Here is a 20,446-nt window from a genome sequence, read left to right on the forward strand (position 1 = left end):
CTGCTCTTGAGCGATTTGTATTGCAAAATTACTCACGGCTGCTCATGCCGTGGAGAGGAGCTCCGCTTTGATTTGAATTAAAGACTGCAGGATGGAACCCTTCCTACCCGACGCAGCACGGGACTTCTTTGCAAAATCAAGCTCGTTTTCTGATTTCCCTCCCTACCAAGGGTACAAATAGCCTGAGACACTGGTGAAATTACGCTGAACCTACTACAGGAAAAAAGAGGCACCTCCAAAGGGGACTACATTTCCCATAAACACTTCTGTGCTAATGAATTGTGCCACACCCACTGAGGGAGTTACTGTGAATAAAATGGCAAGTTGTAAAGGAGGTGCGTGATCAGCGTTCTTTTTGCTGCTAGCCCATGATGAAGAGGCGTACTTAGCCTCGAAACGCGTCGGCAGAGGCAGATCCATATATTTTGGGGAACAAAGGACGAGCTGCAGCGAGGCTGGAAATGACAAGTGCCGTGGTGTGCCCTCTCGCTGCTCTTGAGCGATTTGTATTGCAAAATTACTCACGGCTGCTCATGCCGTGGAGAGGAGCTCCGCTTTGATTTGAATTAAAGACTGCAGGATGGAACCCTTCCTACCCGACGCAGCACGGGACTTCTTTGCAAAATCAAGCTCGTTTTCTGATTTCCCTCCCTACCAAGGGTACAAATAGCCTGAGACACTGGTGAAATTACGCTGAACCTACTACAGGAAAAAAGAGGCACCTCCAAAGGGGACTACATTTCCCATAAACACTTCTGTGCTAATGAATTGTGCCACACCCACTGAGGGAGTTACTGTGAATAAAATGGCAAGTTGTAAAGGAGGTGCGTGATCAGCGTTCTTTTTGCTGCTAGCCCATGATGAAGAGGCGTACTTAGCCTCGAAACGCGTCGGCAGAGGCAGATCCATATATTTTGGGGAACAAAGGACGAGCTGCAGCGAGGCTGGAAATGACAAGTGCCGTGGTGTGCCCTCTCGCTGCTCTTGAGCGATTTGTATTGCAAAATTACTCACGGCTGCTCATGCCGTGGAGAGGAGCTCCGCTTTGATTTGAATTAAAGACTGCAGGATGGAACCCTTCCTACCCGACGCAGCACGGGACTTCTTTGCAAAATCAAGCTCGTTTTCTGATTTCCCTCCCTACCAAGGGTACAAATAGCCTGAGACACTGGTGAAATTACGCTGAACCTACTACAGGAAAAAAGAGGCACCTCCAAAGGGGACTACATTTCCCATAAACACTTCTGTGCTAATGAATTGTGCCACACCCACTGAGGGAGTTACTGTGAATAAAATGGCAAGTTGTAAAGGAGGTGCGTGATCAGCGTTCTTTTTGCTGCTAGCCCATGATGAAGAGGCGTACTTAGCCTCGAAACGCGTCGGCAGAGGCAGATCCATATATTTTGGGGAACAAAGGACGAGCTGCAGCGAGGCTGGAAATGACAAGTGCCGTGGTGTGCCCTCTCGCTGCTCTTGAGCGATTTGTATTGCAAAATTACTCACGGCTGCTCATGCCGTGGAGAGGAGCTCCGCTTTGATTTGAATTAAAGACTGCAGGATGGAACCCTTCCTACCCGACGCAGCACGGGACTTCTTTGCAAAATCAAGCTCGTTTTCTGATTTCCCTCCCTACCAAGGGTACAAATAGCCTGAGACACTGGTGAAATTACGCTGAACCTACTACAGGAAAAAAGAGGCACCTCCAAAGGGGACTACATTTCCCATAAACACTTCTGTGCTAATGAATTGTGCCACACCCACTGAGGGAGTTACTGTGAATAAAATGGCAAGTTGTAAAGGAGGTGCGTGATCAGCGTTCTTTTTGCTGCTAGCCCATGATGAAGAGGCGTACTTAGCCTCGAAACGCGTCGGCAGAGGCAGATCCATATATTTTGGGGAACAAAGGACGAGCTGCAGCGAGGCTGGAAATGACAAGTGCCGTGGTGTGCCCTCTCGCTGCTCTTGAGCGATTTGTATTGCAAAAATATATATATATATATATATATATATACATATACATATATACATATATACATATATACACACATATACATATATACACACACCATAAATAAAAAAAATAAAAAAAATAAAAGAAAGGTGTCATGTCCCTTAGGTGTCACGACATGCACGAGGGACGCCCAGGTATTGCCCGGTGAGGTCAACAGGAGAGTTCTACTTGGAATTTTGTTCACCGATTGTTCCCAGCGTGTACACCACTGTTTAATATTTCAGTGTACAGAGGTAATGCCCGGTGTCCCATCATGAATTATCCAACACACCAGATAGCTGCTTGGCACGCCGCAGGGCACAGACTCTGCCCGCAGCATCGCATAAATGCCTTTTAAGAGCACGAACCACACGCAAAACCATTTCACGTTAATAATCTTCGTAAGGTGGGTTCCACTTAAGTGATCCGGCGCAGATTTCTAAACAAGGCTGGAACAGTCTGAAAGATGCAGGAACACGGAGTACTTCTGTGGACAGGGTTATTTGAAGGGAGGGGGGAGGGAGGCAGCCGTGCGGGGGGAGGAGAAGGGGGAAGAGAAGGGAACAGCAAATATGATTTAGCTGTGGCACCCCCCCTGCGCGCTCTGTAACACCAGGCTGCAGTGTCTGGGAAGCGGCAGGGGCTGCAGGCCAGCACAGTAATGTTTCCAGTCCCCTGGTAACAGGCAGCGCCGAGCAAGAACTGCCATGTCACAGAAACAAAATAACAGACTGCTGCATTTTTTTCTGACTGTGCAGGATAACACGAGGCCTGAATAATAGGTTGGCGAACACCCACTCTTCAGAAGGAATGTATTGCTTGCAAGAGAAAGGCCTTTTTGTTGCAAATCATTTCCATCCAAGCAAATCATCCAAGCAGGCCATGAACCCTGCGAAAACGAGATAGAGCATATATGATAAACTTATCTTATGGAGATACCCGATATTGTTCACACTGCCCAAAAGCAAACGGGGGTGTTCTTCTTAATGTCTAGGTTGTAAGGCAGCAATTAAACAGAAAGACTGATAAACAATGTGAGAATATCTAGCAAACAAATATACATTCTGATTAGCATGGGTCCAATGCATGTCACGTGGCTCAATCCACACCAGTTTTTTGGGATATTCACGTCAGATAACCAGGGCTCGAGTCGGGGTACCACGCGGGTGGACGGCGTCCCCCCACTTATTTTACTGGGTGGACGCAGTCCCCCCCTGCCAAACAGCTGGACTTAACTCTTTGGCCTCTCTGGGACGGGATCGGAGCCACCTTTCGTGACGTCACTTCCTGTCGTGACATCACTTCCGGTGACAGCATCCCCCCACTTTTTTTTTTAGGACTTGTGCCCTGCAGATAACTATGCATGAGTGAAAACCCCGTTCAGAAGGCCACGGGGCAACCAGGAGCTCCTGGGCCTGACTGTGGGGGAGCCGAGTTATTTTACTCATGAAGCCCTAGGGCCAACCTCACTACTGCTCTGGAGTAACTGGGCCAAGAACCCCTTCAGAACTTGGCTCTCAGTAGTAGTGTGTGTCTAGCAGTCCAAGGCTTCTCAGGATGGGGCGAGGGCAGTTGATGCAGGGGTGTGAACTCGGGCTAGCATCTTAAAATAGGGTCCACAGTACAAACAAATGATAGTCCAGTCAAATATTTGTTTTTATGAAAAAAAGGAGTATTTGTATATGAACACAAAGTAAAATACGGCATACACAAACAATACACACGGTCACCTTAGGTTGGGGCTCTATTTTTCTATAGGCAGGTCCCAGAGTCCCACTTCCCTCTCACTAACTGTAGTGGTTATTTCTCATTTAATATACGTGACATTCAGGTTAAGCACCACTAGTAGTTCGATCTCAGGAGTCCCACTACGACGCTTCCAAAAGTCACCGATGTGGAGAAGCGTGGCTCAGTGGTTAGAGGCGGCAGACCCGGAAGCTAAGATCGGCCGTGGACCAGGGTTCGATTCCCCGCCTCGGCGGGTCTCGGGCTCAAAAACTCCACGGACTCGACAATTCTCGCTCCGGTGCCTACTCGACTCACGGGGTCACACTCTGCGACTCTGGGCAATAGCTTGCTTAATCTCCACTATGGCCCCTCGCGGTGGGATGCCTGGCTTTCACCTTGTGGATACCCTGCCGGGGTATCTCACAGGGAATACCAGGATGGGTTCCCTAAGCAAGCGCCTTGATACCTTCGGGTGATACGTGCGCTATATAAGTCGCAATACATTTACATTTACATTTACATGTTTGTTCCATCTCTCGAAACATTATGCGGGAGAATAAGTTCCCCCAGGGTCTTCTAGCCCAGCGAATAGTCTTACCTGCTCCTGCAAGATTTCTGCTACCAGAGTCCCTGAAAGTATTTCCCTCTAGGACGTGGAGGGTGAATGCAGCAGCTGCGGATGGGGACTAGCGTTCACAGCTCTGCAGGGCCAGCGGCTGAGCATCAACAGTGCTTTTTTTCCGCAAGATGTTAAGTTCCTCTGATCCTTCACCAAGGTGGAAGCAGAAGAGGGGTAATTGAGGGGGCGCACACCAGGATGATATCTCTGGTTCTGATCCTCAGCTGTGGTTTGGGCACACCCAGGTCACCGCAGCATCCTCTACTCTCGATGACAGTTGAACAAGGCAATGTCCCTTGTTCTTCACAGTGGTCCCCTCTGGCATATTGGGTCACCGACCTTACTCCGCAAACGGGTGTCCACCTGTTCAGCACAGTGGTAATTTCTTCTTCACTGCAGCCTCATCTGGCATACAGGGTTATCAACTTTGTTTTGCACATGGGCTATGGCCCGATCGGCATGGCAGTAATGTTCACGGCACCACCTTTAGCATACAGTGTCGCCGACTTCGCAAACAGGCTACCGCCTGATTGGTGCAAACATGGCTAACTTCACAGTGACACCCTCTGGCATGTGGGGATCACCGACTGTAACGTGCACCTGGGAGACGACCTGATCCGTGAGGCATTCGTCTCCAATGGAACTTCCTCCTTTAAAGGGCCTCACTCTTCCTCATAGTGCACACTGGTCTTGGCAAGCAGGCAGGCACTGTTTCTCTGTGCTCCACAGGCAGGCGGACTTCGTTGTCCCCTCACCCAACTAGGAGACTGGCAGCCCTTGGCCCAGAGTGCTGGTTGTAAACCGGCATGTCAGCGCTATTTTAACTAAATAACCTGAAATGTTGAAAATATAAAAGTAACTGAAGGAAAAAAGGTTGTACAATGTAGGGCAGCTGGAAAGCCTACAATTCGGCAATCCAAACAGAATGCAAAAGCGCTGCACAACCAAGGGTCATCCAAGGCACTCTTCTGTATTTGAGATCGGCACGATTATATCAAGGGAACTTTATGTGTCATTTTGAATTCGGAGGGACATTTTATTCAGTTTGATGCCTGACGAAAAAGCCTAAGAATGCAGTGCTTTGAAGTGGCAATGACACCATGTGGCACTAAACAAAAATAGCAGAAACTGAATTATGGCACGAGCCTTCCCACTCCTCAGTCAGCTGAGTCGAGACACACAGAAAAATGAGACAGAAAAGGAGAAAATGTTTTGTGCCCAGTCCACAATTAAGAAAAACAGAAACAAAATAGATGCCTAGGTGAAGAGGCCCTGGGAGCCCTACATTCAGGGATGAGACAGGGAGGGGCTCACCCTACCTGAACCCCAGTAGGTATGGTCTGGGCCCAAACTAACCTGACAAGAGATCCTTTCTTCACTCCAGAGTAATATTTATGACAAAACAAAAGCACAATGCCCAATAAAAGTGCCAGATAGACGGGTACAACAGTGGTCCTATCTTTTGCTGATGTCACTGCCCTAGAAAGGGAAGGGTGGCACTGCTTGATTTCACATTAGAGCCCTCCCTACACAGGGATACAGAGACGTCAAACAGTACAGAAAACACACAAGACCTCAAATTCTGACAACCATCAACCAGGCCAGCATTATCCTGCAAAGATTTAGGCAAGTGGAATCCACTTTTTGATCCATATAAAATAAAACATACGCACAACTAATCTGTGCCAGACCGGAAAAGATCATTAAACCGTATATGTTAAAACTATGGAGATACAAAAAACATTTGAAATTTAAAATGGATGCCTCAGAAGACCTCCGTGTGTCAAGATTGTACTACTGCTTTCATGTTTTAGATGCATGGACGATTAAGTACCACCTGAAGCACAACACCACAAAGACAGAGATCATGACCCAAGAACAAAGGCACAAACACCAGCCTATAGCCATATGGCTAAAGGAACTTGATGCCTAGTCAGACGGGTCAAAAGATGTGAGGAACATAGGAATAATAATAGACTCAGATCTGTCCCTAATATTATGTGCAAATGAAGTTAGAAGAAGCACCTTTTAAACGATGAAAACCCTGCAACGCACCTTGTGATACTTAGGATACCAACAAAAACGACAAACTATCATCCAACTCGAGAACACTAAGATAAGCTATGACAACAGCCTATACCTTGCTTCAGAAGATGCAAAATTCAATGAACCCCAAACACTGCAGCAAGACTCTTCCTCCACCCAGAGAAACACATGACACCAGTCCGATAAACATTGCACTGGCTACCTTTAGCTGGACATTCAATGTTCAAAGCACTCTGCATAGTCTACAGAGTTTTGCATGAAAAATGACGACTGTATCTACAAATTAAAATTAAATAATACAACCAAATTAGGATACTATGTTCCAGGCTAGCACCACAGATCATCATACCACCCTACAATAAGACAACCTTAGGATGCTCCACTTTCTTGACTCAAGCAGCCAAGGTCAAGAACTCTTGCCCACCAAGATTCAAAGCATCAAGAAACATCTGAATGTTGTACGGGAGGTGAAAATATGTTTTTCCCATGATACTTACTTCAACTGCTGACCCTGGGGCAGCACCTAGAACAATAATTATTCCACCATTTTAAGCATTAAGGAGAGCTAAGAAGCAGCACAAACCAGCACAAACCAGCACACTACTCCAAAGGGACAGGCACAGATATTTAAGACGAACTGGGGAGCTCCACACAACATAACCTCAAAATACGTATTAAATCTAATAACCACTCCTCTCTCTAATCAATACTAGAAGTACCTACTTCCACTACCCACCATATGGCCAGCAACCTACATCATTATGTAGACTCCAAAAATAGTCCTCACCCAGACTTCAAAGACATAGTAAATTATGTTGTCCCTGCCTTTCACTGCTAACCACAGAAAGGGAAGACAGTTCAATCTAATGTTTAGGACCCTCTTCCCACAATCAATTTGATATCAACCATTTCACCATATTATATACTCATTTGTTAACGGATGGCTCGTCGTTTACGATTCAGGTGTATAATGCACAGAAGGTCCTGTGGAACCTTGCCGGCAACTGGACGGCTCAGATACAGTCTATACCAGCACACAAAGAACCGCTCAATACTAACCAGACAGGCCCGCCAAAACCAAAGAGACGTCCCACAAATTGCTAGCTAGAGAGCTCCAACATAGTTTATACTACAGATCCCAAATAACCGGAATACTGATATCCTTAATGATGAAAAAAAAACGGAAAAAAAAAAACCGATGACAATAACACAGCCCACCCTGGCAAATCTCTTCAACTGACATCTCGTGATGACACTCATAAGGGAGGCCTGTAAGGCAGTCTATGTAGTTATGCGGGCAGATCTGATCCCCAGCACTCTTTACAGACACTGTTACATCTTGCAGACTCCAGAAAGGATTATCTCTTGCCACTGCAGCATAAGAAATCAGATGAAGAACATAAAAGATAAACTACTAACACAATAAAGGTACCAGCAGAGATCAGAGTTAGCAGTATAACATGTATTATATAAAAATGTACCTCTCTCTCACACTTGCTCATCCACCGCACTGCTAAGTGCTGCATCCAACACCACAACAACCATTCCTCAGTGAGTAAGTAAATATTTATTGTACAAGCTAATAAAAACATCCACAAAAGTGCTCAAGTAAAAACAAATTCATAAAAATAGTACACTAAAAGTTCATCATTTTTGCACAAACAATAAAGATAGAAGGAGATATGGGAGGAAATGGCCTAGCTAAGTTTTCCTTTTCAGCTTGGATGAGCCTTACTCCAACAGAATGTCTAGATCAACAAGTGTGCTTTAGTTAATCCTTAGTCCAAAAGTTGAGATATAAAAACCTAGATTAAAAGGAGTTTAAGAATTGCATTTATATTTAAAAGTCACAGAATTAATAACTGCATTTATCAGGTTTGTTTCAATTATATGATATAGATACTACAGGTCCTTCTTGGCCTTGGGCCTTTCCAAAGCCCCGTAGTTTTCAAGGCGACGAAGGAGAACTTTATTATGTCAGGCGTTTCCCTGTTTAAAAAAAAGAAGAGGCCGATCTCGGGACCAGACAGGGTAAGCCCCTATTTTAGAGCTGTTTTATGGTGTGCCAGGTCTCTTCATTTTCTCCTCTGCCGCCACCATAAATTATACAAACCGGCATGCCAGCTGTATGTCTCCTCCACCAAAGCAAGCCTTCACTGCTTGCCTGCAGGTTCTTATCCTCTTGGTGTTAAAGATAGATTTCAATAACAAGCGTTGTTCTAGGTCCAGACCGTGTCAAATGCATAGTAGATGCATGATGCTCTCTTCAGCTTCCCCGCAGAGGCGGCACTCAGTTGTTTCTGCGGTTCGCTTCCATGGTGGTAAATGTGGGATGACAGGAAGAATTCTCATTCCTCAGTGGTCATCACACATGAATGGAAAACACTTTCCATTTAAGCTCAAAGCAAAGACAACACACTTTCAACCACACACCACATGCTGTAGCATATTATGCGTATGGATAAGCACTTCAGCATCCTATAGACAGGTAATACGTGTGATACTAATGATGCAATACAAGACGACACAGAGGTAGAGGAAAACTTGATGCCTGTCATTCTGAGCACAAAGCAGAAAGATTACCAAAACAGAGGTAGAACTGGAATAAATAGCCTTTCTTCCAGGTGCCACGGACACAAGAAAAAGAAACAAACCAGGAACAGAAATCTAAAGCGATTACAATTCCAGTTGGATTGAGGTGTATGCATACAACGGCAGGGACAAAAAGTGCATACGAATCGTAATTTATTGTCTGATTAATTAAAATCATGACATTCACAGTTTTTAAAACATGGTTGAATACAAATAAAACATTTGCTAAAACTGTTAAAATTTCACTTCATTCTAAAGTACTTGACCGAGAACCCAGAGGCAAATAACCAGGGCAGGTTCCGTTCTCAATTATGGTCCTAGATGGATCCTAACTCTTTTTTCATGACCCTTCAACTTCCATTATGGCAATAGATCACAAGTTAACAGCCATACTAAGTAGTGAGTATCCTGGTTGTTCAAACAAAAGCGTACTGCAGACGCACTGTGTGCTTCAATAAAAGAGTGCTTGCAATCCACCAACTGTGATTATTTTGTTTATTTATCCAGCTCCTCAAGTATGAACTTTCAGGGACACACAGGACATTGGAATGCTAGTAAAATGCCTTAGATAACTGGATAATGTATGTTGTTTTTCTCTGACAGAAGCAGAGATAGGAGGAAGGATTTTTAGCACTGGCTTGACAGTGCAACTTTTACCTGGCCTTTTAATCTACACCAGTATTATTCCACAGCTCTTTGTTTCCACAAAAATTCATATGTATTACCATGCTATTTACTTATAATGATTTACATTACCATACAATATTCCTTTAAAGCCAGGCCTATTGGCATTGACAATGATTGTTCTGCTCAATTGCCTTACTATCTTGAGCCCATGACTTCAGCATAAATTTAGACCTGATCAAGTATTTGAAAGCTATACGCGAGAGCTAGTCTTGGTAGGTCTCCTCATCTCCCAGAACTCTCAAGAATGTAATTAGCCAGTGTGCAATGGGTTTAAGATAAAACATCCTTCACGTGTATCCTTTCCCACAAACAAAACCTTTGGAAGATCTTTGTTCAGTATTCCAAATCATACAGAAAAGTTTTTTAAAAGCAGCCTTGTATCTCTAATCTTGTCCTACAAGACCGGAATTTAACCAATTTTGCTGTGGTGGGTACATTTGGGGAGACTGGAGATTTCCCTACATGTAGCAAGTTGCATTGAACTCAGATACAAAAGGAACCCTATTTGGGAAAGCCTCTTGGCTGTACATCAAAGAGGTTATCAACTCGACCTTGATTAATTTCATAAATGGGTTAGCCAATAAACTTTGTAGTTGTACATGTAATGTGACCAATGAGAACCCCAATGACACTCCCCTCATCCTTAGTAGACATATGTCTAACTGAGGAGGCCCTAAATCTGTAATTCACACACCGAAGTAATTATAAGACTATTAATTTATTTATTTATTTTTAAAGAGTTTTGTATAGCGCGAACAAGACCCTTGGGTATCAGAGCGCTTCACATTACATGAGGTAGTTATAGTCCTGCATTGTCAACGTAGTTTTCACAATATTATGAGGTAGGTACATAAATTATACAAAATGCGACAATATCAATAAAATTTAAATTTCTACCAGAGTAATAGCATATAGTATGACATAACTTTTAGTAAATAGTGGCATATAATGTATAAAAGAGTCAGTCAGTCCTAATGGACTATTTCCTGTGTGAGTTTCAGCTCCAGTCCTTAAGCAAGATTTCTGACTTCCCGTGTCTCTTCTATGGAAGGAATTTACTCATTAGGAAGATCTTAGTTTCCCTCTTAAAGGTTGCTGTATCTTCAATCTTTCTGATTTTTGAAGGAAGTGAATTCCATATTCTAGGGGCTGCTCCTGAAAAAGCCCTGTCGTAAGTTTTCTTCTTCCGGAAGATGGCGGGTCTCAGCATTAGCTCATTTATGCTCCTGGTTGGTCTGTTACCTCCAGATAGCTTAATTTTCTGAGCTAGGTATTTGGGTGTTAGGGTGATCTTCCCTTATTGTACAATAAGGGAAGATCACCCAATCTCTAGTTACTTGTTGGCTATTTCTCCTTTTCAAAAGTCATTATCTCTGGTTTTTTTATACAGACCCCGAGTTTATAGATTTTATTTATCTAAAGATTTAAAACAGCAGATTAAGCTTATGTCTGCCTTACCAACCCGGGACAGACATTATGGAATAGAGGACATTACCCTAACTACTATGGAATAAGACATCTGAAAAATTACAAATTAGCTGGAATGCTCCCCCTTACTAACATAAGGCAGACACATCTGCAAGAGAGATATCAACCTGAAATCTCTAACACCATCAGCCTCCAACAACGGCATTAGAGACGGCAGACAGAACTGGGGGCTTCTAAGATTCCCAGCAACGTGAAGCGGCCCTAAGATACATAAATCAACACCGGCCCTTGGGGAATTCCAATATGTGGTAACCAAAGGTCAGACAGGTAACTGGACCTAGAAATATTAGACCTTAGAAGCACTGGATAAAGGAACAGACAACCAGCAGAAACCAGAGACCATCCCATCTTGTTATGTATTGGTGATTTATTAGATACCATCTACCACTTACAAGCGGTTAAGAATCATTGAGAAATTAACTGAAAGCCTACATCTCCCCGGTTTTGGATAATGAAAGTCTGGATGTCTTAGACCGACACAGGCTTTATTTGATGATTTACTAGACACCACATGAAACTTTATAGTCGCTAAGAACCAGCACCTGGAGAGAGATCAGAGAGACATGAACTGAAAGCCTAGATAGGGATTGATATTACAGATGTGGGCAGATGAACAGAACCAGTCAGCTTGTGACTGAGTATACTGGACACACAACGACAGAGAAGGCAGGCCAAATAGCCAGCCCTTGGGAATGGGACAGAAGTCTTGAAAGGCATTGGTTTACATCAGATAGAAAATATATATATTATTTTTTTTGAAAGAACCTGAATGAATAATAAGAAAGTGTACATTCATTTTTAAGGGAGTGCGATCTGAGCTTAGGGTAAAACCACTCACAACATGCTAAGCATTTAAACTGAGTTTTGCTACCTAGGTGATTGCCTGATGTAATGTACTAGTTTGTAAAAGGAGAGGAGCAACAAACCACACAACACAACTAGAAACAGCAGCAATTATATCTCCCCCTGCAAAGCCAAGAACACAAAGAAAGAGGTTCCATGCTCCCTTGCATATGAAGGTGTATGGGCAAAACAGCCTGGGACGAAGGAAGAGGCATTACCGCATCCTAGCTGGAAGAGGAGAACATGACAGCATCCTCTGCAGCAAAGGACAATGATGTGAAGTACCACACCTCTCCAGACTGGGACAGAGGAGTCAGCCTCCTGAACTAGGAACAGAAAGGAAGTTTAGCAATCCCCCCGCCACACCCAGTCTGTGACAAATGAAGTGGTCAGGATTCATTACAAGCTTCGGACAGGAGGAAAGGGCATTAATCCTACCTGGCCTGTAGCTACACCCGATGGGGTCAATCAATCCTCACTTGGGACAATATGAAAAGGTGCAAGTGCTTACTAACCAGGAATATTGAGAAATAACAATCATACCGGTGTGGAGCAGGGAGAGATAGTACCAACCAGCCCAAGCCTGGGAGAGACCAAGATGACCATTCTGGGATAGCGAGATATAGGACCAGTCATGAGAGAGAACTAACTTACTAGACTTGGACAGAAGAAAGAGGCACAACTCTACCCAACTTGGGACTGAGAGAGAGGGGTGCAATCTTTCCTAAACTAGAAAAAGTGAAAGTGGGGTGAATTCGCTTTGGAATGCTGTTGATGGAGAGAGTATCAAAACTCAAGACTGGTGTAGGAATAAAGGGTAGGAACCCCCAACCTCTTAGTACAGTGGGATTGCTCATCTCTGCACAGCCTAGGATGGGAAGGCCAAAGAGGAACGACTGACCCTCCTTATTCGGAAGAAGAGGCAAGAACCCTCCACAGCCTGTAACAGGAAGACAGAGTATTAACCCTCCATAGCCTGGGACAGCGGCAAGGGTTTTTAAACTACCCACAGTCTGAGACAAGAAGAGGAGGTATGAACCCAGCATGAAGCCATGAGGATGGGCAATGAACCCTCCACAGACTTAGAAGGGAAGAAGGAGGCTGAACCCTCCACATCCAGGTACAGAAAGGGAGGTATGAAAAGCCCACAGCCGGGGGGAGGAGGAAGGAGCGTCAAGGCGCCACAGGGTGAAAGAGGAACAAGGTGCAAGACGTATAAAGCCTCCCCACCCTAGGGAGGGATTAGGGGCATGAACCCATCACAGCCTGGTGCAGAGGAAAAAGGTAGAGAGCCTCCACGAAGAAGGGTAAGGTCACCCTCTTCCACCCCACCACCCCGCTCCCTGGCGTGCAACATAAATCCTCATAAGACTAGGACAGGATGAGGGGTACGAGATCTCCCTGAACCCAACCACCACCACCACAGCCTGGGATGGGTGGAAAGGAGCAAACCCCTCCACAGCCTGGGCCGGGTGGAAAGGCGCAAACCCCTCCACAGCCTGGGCCGGGTGGAAAGGCGCAAACCCCTCCAGAGCCTGGGCCGGGTGGAAAGGCGCAAACCCCTCCACAGCCTGGGCCGGGTGGAAAGGCGCAAACCCCTCCACAGCCTGGGCCGGGTGGAAAGGCACCAACCCCTCCACAGCCTGGGCCGGGTGGAAAGGCACCAACCCCTCCACAGCCTGGGCCGGGTGGAAAGGCACCAACCCCTCCACAGCCTGGGCCGGGTGGAAAGGCACCAACCCCTCCACAGCCTGGGCCGGGTGGAAAGGCACCAACCCCTCCACAGCCTGGGATGGGTAGAAAGACGCAAACCCCTCCACAGCCTGGGCTGGGTAGAAAGACGCAAACCCCTCCACAGCCTGGGCTGGGTGAAAAGGCGCAAACCCCTCCACCACCTGGGATGGGTGGAAAAGCGCAAACCCCTCCACAGCCTGGGATGGGTGGAAAGGCGCAAACCCCTCCACGGACTGGGCCGGGTGAAAAGGCGCAAACCCCTCCACCGCCTGGGATGGGTGGAAAGGTGCAAACCCCTCCACAGCCTGGGCCGGGTGGAAGTGCGCCAACGCTCCACAGCCTGGGACAGAGGGAAAGGCGCAAACCCTCCACAGCCTGGGACAGAGCGAAAGTCGCAAACCCTCCACAGCCCGGGACAGAGCAAAAGGCGCAAACCCTCCACAGCCCGGGACAGAGCAAAAGGCGCAAACCCTCCACAGCCTGGGACAGAGCGAAAGGCGCAAACCCTCCACAGCCTGGGACAGGAGGTATATGCAGTAGACCTTTGTACTCTCTACCATTGCTATGTGACTCTTAAGGAAGGGATACAAATGGATATACTCTAAGAGTCACATAGGAATGGTAGAGTACAAAGGTCTACTGCATATACTAGTGATTAGTGTTATCTCTATATACATAGGGAAGGGATACAAATGGATATACTCTATGCATGTAGAGATAACTCTAATCACTAGTATATGCAGTAGACCTTGGTACTCTCTACCATTCCTATGTGACTCTTAGAGGATATCCATTCGTATCTCTTCCTTGAGTGACTTTACTATTTCTACATTTGCAATTGTTCTTTCGGTGTGCATCTCTTCCTTGTGTGACTTTACATCTTGTACATTTGCATTTTTTCTGTTTGTATCTTTTATGTAACGCATGTAATCCTTAGTCCTTGTGTTTTGCAACTGGTTCTTATGTAAAGCGCTCTGACACCTTCGGGTAAAGTTGGCGCTATATAAAATTGCATTAAATAAAAAAATAAAGAAGCTTTGATTCACTTGATCCCACCAAACACACCCACCTGCTCCCTGGCAAACAGCATAAAACCTCATTCCGCTAAGAGAGGAGGAGGGGTACGAGACTACCCTCCCTCCCCCAACCACCACCACAGCCTTAACTGCACAGTTGTGGAATTCCTGCGTTTGCCACATAACCATTTTTCAGCTAAAAAATCTGCAAATTTTAACAAAAAATGTTACTTCTAGATTAAACGGATGAAAAGTTATTAAAAGTGTGGTGGCACGTGTTGCTACGCAGTTGAAGGCCTTTGCAAAGATTGACTGGTTAATCTTTCTGCTTCTTAGGGCTGTATTTAGGTTTTAAACTGGTACTAATGAAGTGCAGCCTGTGTCCAGAAATTAAGTGTAAAAAAAGATGAAAAAATAATGCAGTGATACCATCACAAAATATGCCCCATTACGGCAAATAATTGCCTTTCCTTGCACCATAATTTAAAATCAACCCTGCTGCATAACGTGGCTCTCTCCTGCCACATAATTCCAGTGCCCTGGGTATGACCTCCCCCAGCCTGGGATTAGAGAAAGGGGTCTGAACCCTCAGCGGCCCTAGGTCAAAACTACGGGTAACACCGACTCCACACAAGGACAGGAGGGAAATGCGAGGCCTGTCCACATACCTGGGGACACTATAACCGGGCACGAACCGTCCCAAAGCCTGTGACACACGGGGAGAAAATCAATCACACCAGGGACAGAAGAAAAGGGCCCCTCCCCACCGGGCAAACTAGCGCCAAGAGTCGCCTGCTGCAGAGGCGCTACATGGCATGAAAGAAACGCACAGATATGGGCTGAAGGAAAGGGTGAATGTTCTGCCAGCAGAGTCAGCCGGGCGTGAGAACAGATGTGGATGCAACAGACAGGCGAGGGCTGCCGCCTCTTCCGCACCTGGAAGGGAAGGCATGGTGCAGACACACAGACAGGCTTCTATGAGGGGAGTCGGTGTACCCCCGCCCGAGGTTGTAAGAGGGCGGCATGCTATGCACCCCCCCCCCCCCCCGCCCTCCAAGCCCGCTGCTTCACGGCAGCCAGCTGGGCACGGAACGCCAGTGCCCACAAGTGATGCCCAGCACATGGGCTACAGTGCATCGTGGGTCACCCGGACCCCTCTGAGCCCTGTCAGGCGCAGAGAAAAGCTGCGCACCCGCCCAGAAGCCCTCCCCCAAGACTGCGACAGGCACACACGCGGGGATATTGATAGGCTGGGGGCTGCCAGACGCAGTGACAGAGGTGGGTGCTGCTGAATCGGGCCCCCACCAGCACACATGTCTGGTGCCACTGTAGCAGCCAAACACAGACAGCCAGAGGCGGGGACGGGTCTGTCTGGGTCTCCCCTTCCCAGTCTGAGTGAGACAGGAGCGGTGCGCGGGTCTGCAGTCCTCGCATGCCAAGGGGACTGAGTGCCCCGTCCCCGGGCAGGACGGGGCAGTATGTCTGCACTTATCCTGGCACACAGGCGGGGAGGGAGGGGCTCGCCCAGCTCGGAGCAGGGTGGCCCGAGCACTAGTCTTATTCTTAGCTGGGGAGGGGGCAGACACAGACGGGTGTCGGGAATCGCAGGGGTCTCACAGACAGGGATGTGTGGGTAAGGCTAGTCCCTCTCCCCCCGGGGTGCACTAGATCTGCACCCGCATCACCCACAGGCCCGGTCTCATCTCAGCATGGGGCATAGAACCACTTTGCTATCTTAATACCAACAAGCCTGGCACTCTTTTCCGGAGGCCGCTCATCCGACCTCTCAGCCTGGCACAGCCCATCGATCTTATTCGGAATTCCGCCCTTGCAGGCTTTGCAGCACCAGCCCCTCGCACACACCCTTGGCACAGAGACATCTGCGGGCACCGTGCCTTCCCCAGAGTGGCAGAAACCCGCGTGGGTATCCGAGACTTAGCCCAGACGACACAGTTCCTTTTGAGCAACTTTTTAGGCCGCCACGTCCAAGGGGTAGTGTGTTATTAATCCCCGACCCCCACACCCACAAACAACTCTCAGGCTGGCACAAACCACTGTATTTTAAGAGTTTCCTACCACATTCCCACCTCTCTTATCGCCAGCCTGGTACCACTTTTGGGGGTATTAAAATACACAGTTTCCTGTGGGCATCTTGTCTCCGTCGCCCCATCAGTGTGTGAAGACCCTTAGGGGTAATTTGCACACACTATCCCGGCCGAGCACAAACGTCTATGGATTTATTACCCATCACCTGGCACAAAGTTAAGGAGGTATCCTAGAATCCTGCCCCTCCTTGGCAGTGAGCAGCAGCCCAGGTTAGAACACACTGTTGTCACTTCCAGTTTACGAAGTACAGAGCGGGGAGGGCATCTGCCGCTCCTGCACCTGGCACTGGGACATGGCACAGGCCTATGGGGCAACTAGACACCCCCCCTTTCCTGGCCCACTGTACAACCACGCACTCAGACTGGAGCATAACTTTGTGGTGGGTCTGTGGTTTCTATCCTCGTGGGCATCCCCTCCCGGTGTAGTACAGGCTCTTTTGCGTCTCCTGTCATCTTTTCCTGGCACACGGTCTTACGGATACTCTTTGGGCACCCGGAGCCCCCGCCTGCGTGCCACAGGAACAGCTCACCCATCGTGCCCGAGTCTACCAACCGCCTGCCACAGGGCACGGACCTGGCATTTACCCGTAAAACTTTCGGGTAGGGTGGTCCCTGCCCGTCACACCCCCTTGTGGGCATTCAGCCTTCCTCCCAGACTGCCACAGACCCTTGTGGGTATCCAGACCTCTCACTCTACATGGCACACACGCTCCTGAGGAAACACCAGCAAGCCTGGCAGATACTTTTGCCGGGCATTCATGCCTCACCTTCCCTGCGTGTCTGTTGTAACTCCTTCCCACCCACAGGGCAGAAGCACAGAGCTGGCACAAACTCTTACTCTTTGTGGGCATATGGGCCACAGCCTGGCACGGGCCCTCGTGGGTACCCCGGCTCGCCTCCCTGCCTGGCAAGTACCCCAGCTAGTAGCCTGGCCCTCCACTCCCAAACCTGCACCCACTCCCAGGAGTACCCTTACTCCCCATGCACGCCTGGTGCCAGATACTCTGGGTGGCACCCTGCTCCGCCCCCCTCCCCTTCTTCAAGACACTCTCAGTCCCCGGGCACCCCAGCCCCGGGACAGGCCCGGAAGCCGCGAGGTCGCCTACCTGCCGGCCTCCGCCATGAAGGTGCGCCGAGGGCGGCGGGTTTCCGCACTGGGAGCCGCGGCTGCCTCTGCTCCTCCGGGCCTAGCGCTGCCGGCTGAGCCCGGCCGCCTCCCTCCGCCTCTCCGCGGCAGCAGCAGCAGGAAGTGATTCCAACTCACATGGACTTTCTCTGACCTACCCACCGTGCCGCAGCCGGGAGCAGAGGCTCGGCCCTGCCCATCCCACGGGCCTCCTCCGGGGGCGCCCGGGGGCCGGCCCCCCGGGACATCCGATCCACCGGGGCCGCCCAGACGCCAGCTCAGGCGCAGCGGCGGCAGGCGGGGGCACACTCTCTTCCTCGGCACTGCCACTTTCTAGTAATTAGCAATTATATAACGTATCACAAAATATCAAAAGCTCCTGCGACTCCACCCTCCGCTGACCTACTTCTTGCGCACGGTAATACTGTCTGCAATTTACAGAGTTGGACTTTTAACCGCAGTTACCAGAGTTTTAACTTTCCCGACTACTTACAGTGGGCCAATTATGCAGGTAATATCGTAAAAAAATACATAAAGTTAAACGTCGTACAATTTACGGTTGACGCACCGCTAGTACAACCCATTTTTTGTTTGTTTTGGGAAGTGTCTCAGAGAGATTATAGTCACTTGCAGAGGATCAAACAATGGTATGAAGTAGGATTGCCATCTATCCCAAAGAAAAATACAGCCCATTTAAACACGTTTTATGATTAAAAAGACACAGACATCTTACTTAAATGTGACTTTACACAAAATCGTCTGTAATCATTTTTAAAATGGTCTGTCTTTGACTTTGTTTATTTTAACTATGAGTCAGGGATCATTAGGACCGGTCTAGAACATATGTTATAGTCATCATCACCATCATGTTTCCTTAATTTCGGTTCCATAGAACCATAAAATGTACAATCTAAAATACATTTTAAAAAAGAAATACAATAAAACATGCAAATTCATTTTGAAAGAATTATCCTTGGAAATACAGACTCGTTTTGGCAATCGCTGTTCAACAATACAAATCACATCAAGTTTTAAAATCTATAAGGTTAAGATAAAAATTAGTAAAATTTTGTAGAAAAGGAGCATCCTAAAGCTAAACATTTTTACAAAGAAGTTGAGTAAAAATCCCATGAAGAAATTTAAGTGAGACATCAATGAACAAAACAGATTCGGAGCACAGATGTCGGGGACAACTGGGAACTGAGGGACCACAATCTTATTAACCTCACGCAAATCAATCACAAAACGATAGACAGCTGTATGATCATCAGAGGAACCCGAAGGTGTCCTCTTAAGAATAGGAAGATCAGGGCTATTACACACATTCGCAGAGGTCTTTTCAACAACCCCATACTTAATAAAATCCTTTATAATCTGCAATAGCGCTCACTACCCTGCTTGCGGTATTTTGTACTGTGGGATACGGGGAAGAGCGACGTTGTTCTTGACTCATAGAGACCGGCTGTATCTGCAATAGCCCCACGTCCATATCACCCGTAGCCCACATAACGTTGTTGGCACATCCTTAAACTCAGCGGGAAGGGCCTCATCCTTTGACAAACATTGCTTAGCATGCATTAGATTGGGTCCTATTGTCTCGTAGATACCATCCGGAGAGCAAGAAATAGTCATGTGTAACTTCTTCAACAAATCCAAACCCATCAAGTTTTCTCCACAATTAGATATCAGTAGGAAGGGCGAATCTACAGTAAAAGACCAATAGTCAATGCAAGTGGCTCGCAAATGGAGCTCACAACTGGTATACCTGTAAAGCCTACCAAAGCATTATTTTGGCCGGATGGAGCTGCCCCTGGGACCAGTGAACGAGAAACAGAGCTATTCATTGCACTTGTATCCACCAAGAATTTTTTTAGCTGAGCCCTGCAAATCAGCTGCAACATAAGGTCCGCACTGATCCCAGGGATCTGAACTGATCCCTCACCCGGCCCCTGGCTGTCCTAGCCTTGTGTTAGCCCGGTCACTTCATCCAATTCGTAGTCATAATGGTAATTCTGTCGTCCCCTAGGGTCATCAAAATAGTTCTCATTAGAGCGACCTGGCTGTTCCTCACCTCCCTGCGTCATGGCTGCCTGCCCCTCAACCTCGTCCACGAGAACCCCGTCCTCTAGGGACAGCAACTTTCTGTAACAACACCGGACACTCACTGCACCACTGTCCCTCCTTCTTACAATATGCACACTGGTTTGGCCCCAGGGGCGCAGCAGTTCTGCTTGTGCGAGGCAGCTGTCGAGCTGGGCCAATGACTCGTCCCCTATTGTTCCCCCTGGACACCTGCTGCATCAACACCTTTGTCTTCAACTCCCTATTTTTCTTCTCCAACTTCTCCTTCTCTTCGTTCTCCCTATGCTCATAGTACTGTGCCATACTCAAGATCACTGATGGGGAGGAGGTAATCCAAGTGCTCTCCGAAGCCTGTAACCGAGTCGTGATCTCGGGAAGCAGGTTCCTAAC

The 20,446-nt window shown here is 47.5% G+C and overlaps 1 protein-coding gene across 6 annotated transcripts in view; it reads right to left on the reverse strand.

Annotated features, from left to right (window-relative positions):
* NACC2 (NACC family member 2) overlaps positions 1–18,279 on the reverse strand; it is a 448,494-nt gene extending 430,215 nt beyond the window's left edge. For 4 of the 6 annotated variants that reach the window (XM_078641890.1, XM_078641889.1, XM_078641888.1 and 1 more), the window contains exon 1: positions 17,955–18,279. The gene's annotated coding sequence lies outside the window, so the exon portion shown is untranslated. The remainder of the gene's footprint in view (positions 1–17,954) is intronic. The other 2 variants (XM_078641886.1, XM_078641885.1) reach the window with 1 other exon arrangement.
* Positions 18,280–20,446: the final 2,167 nt, after the last annotated feature.

The sequence above is a fragment of the Lissotriton helveticus genome, chromosome 5_1, assembly GCF_964261635.1.
Source record: "Lissotriton helveticus chromosome 5_1, aLisHel1.1, whole genome shotgun sequence".
NCBI classification, from domain to species: Eukaryota; Metazoa; Chordata; class Amphibia; order Caudata; family Salamandridae; genus Lissotriton; species Lissotriton helveticus.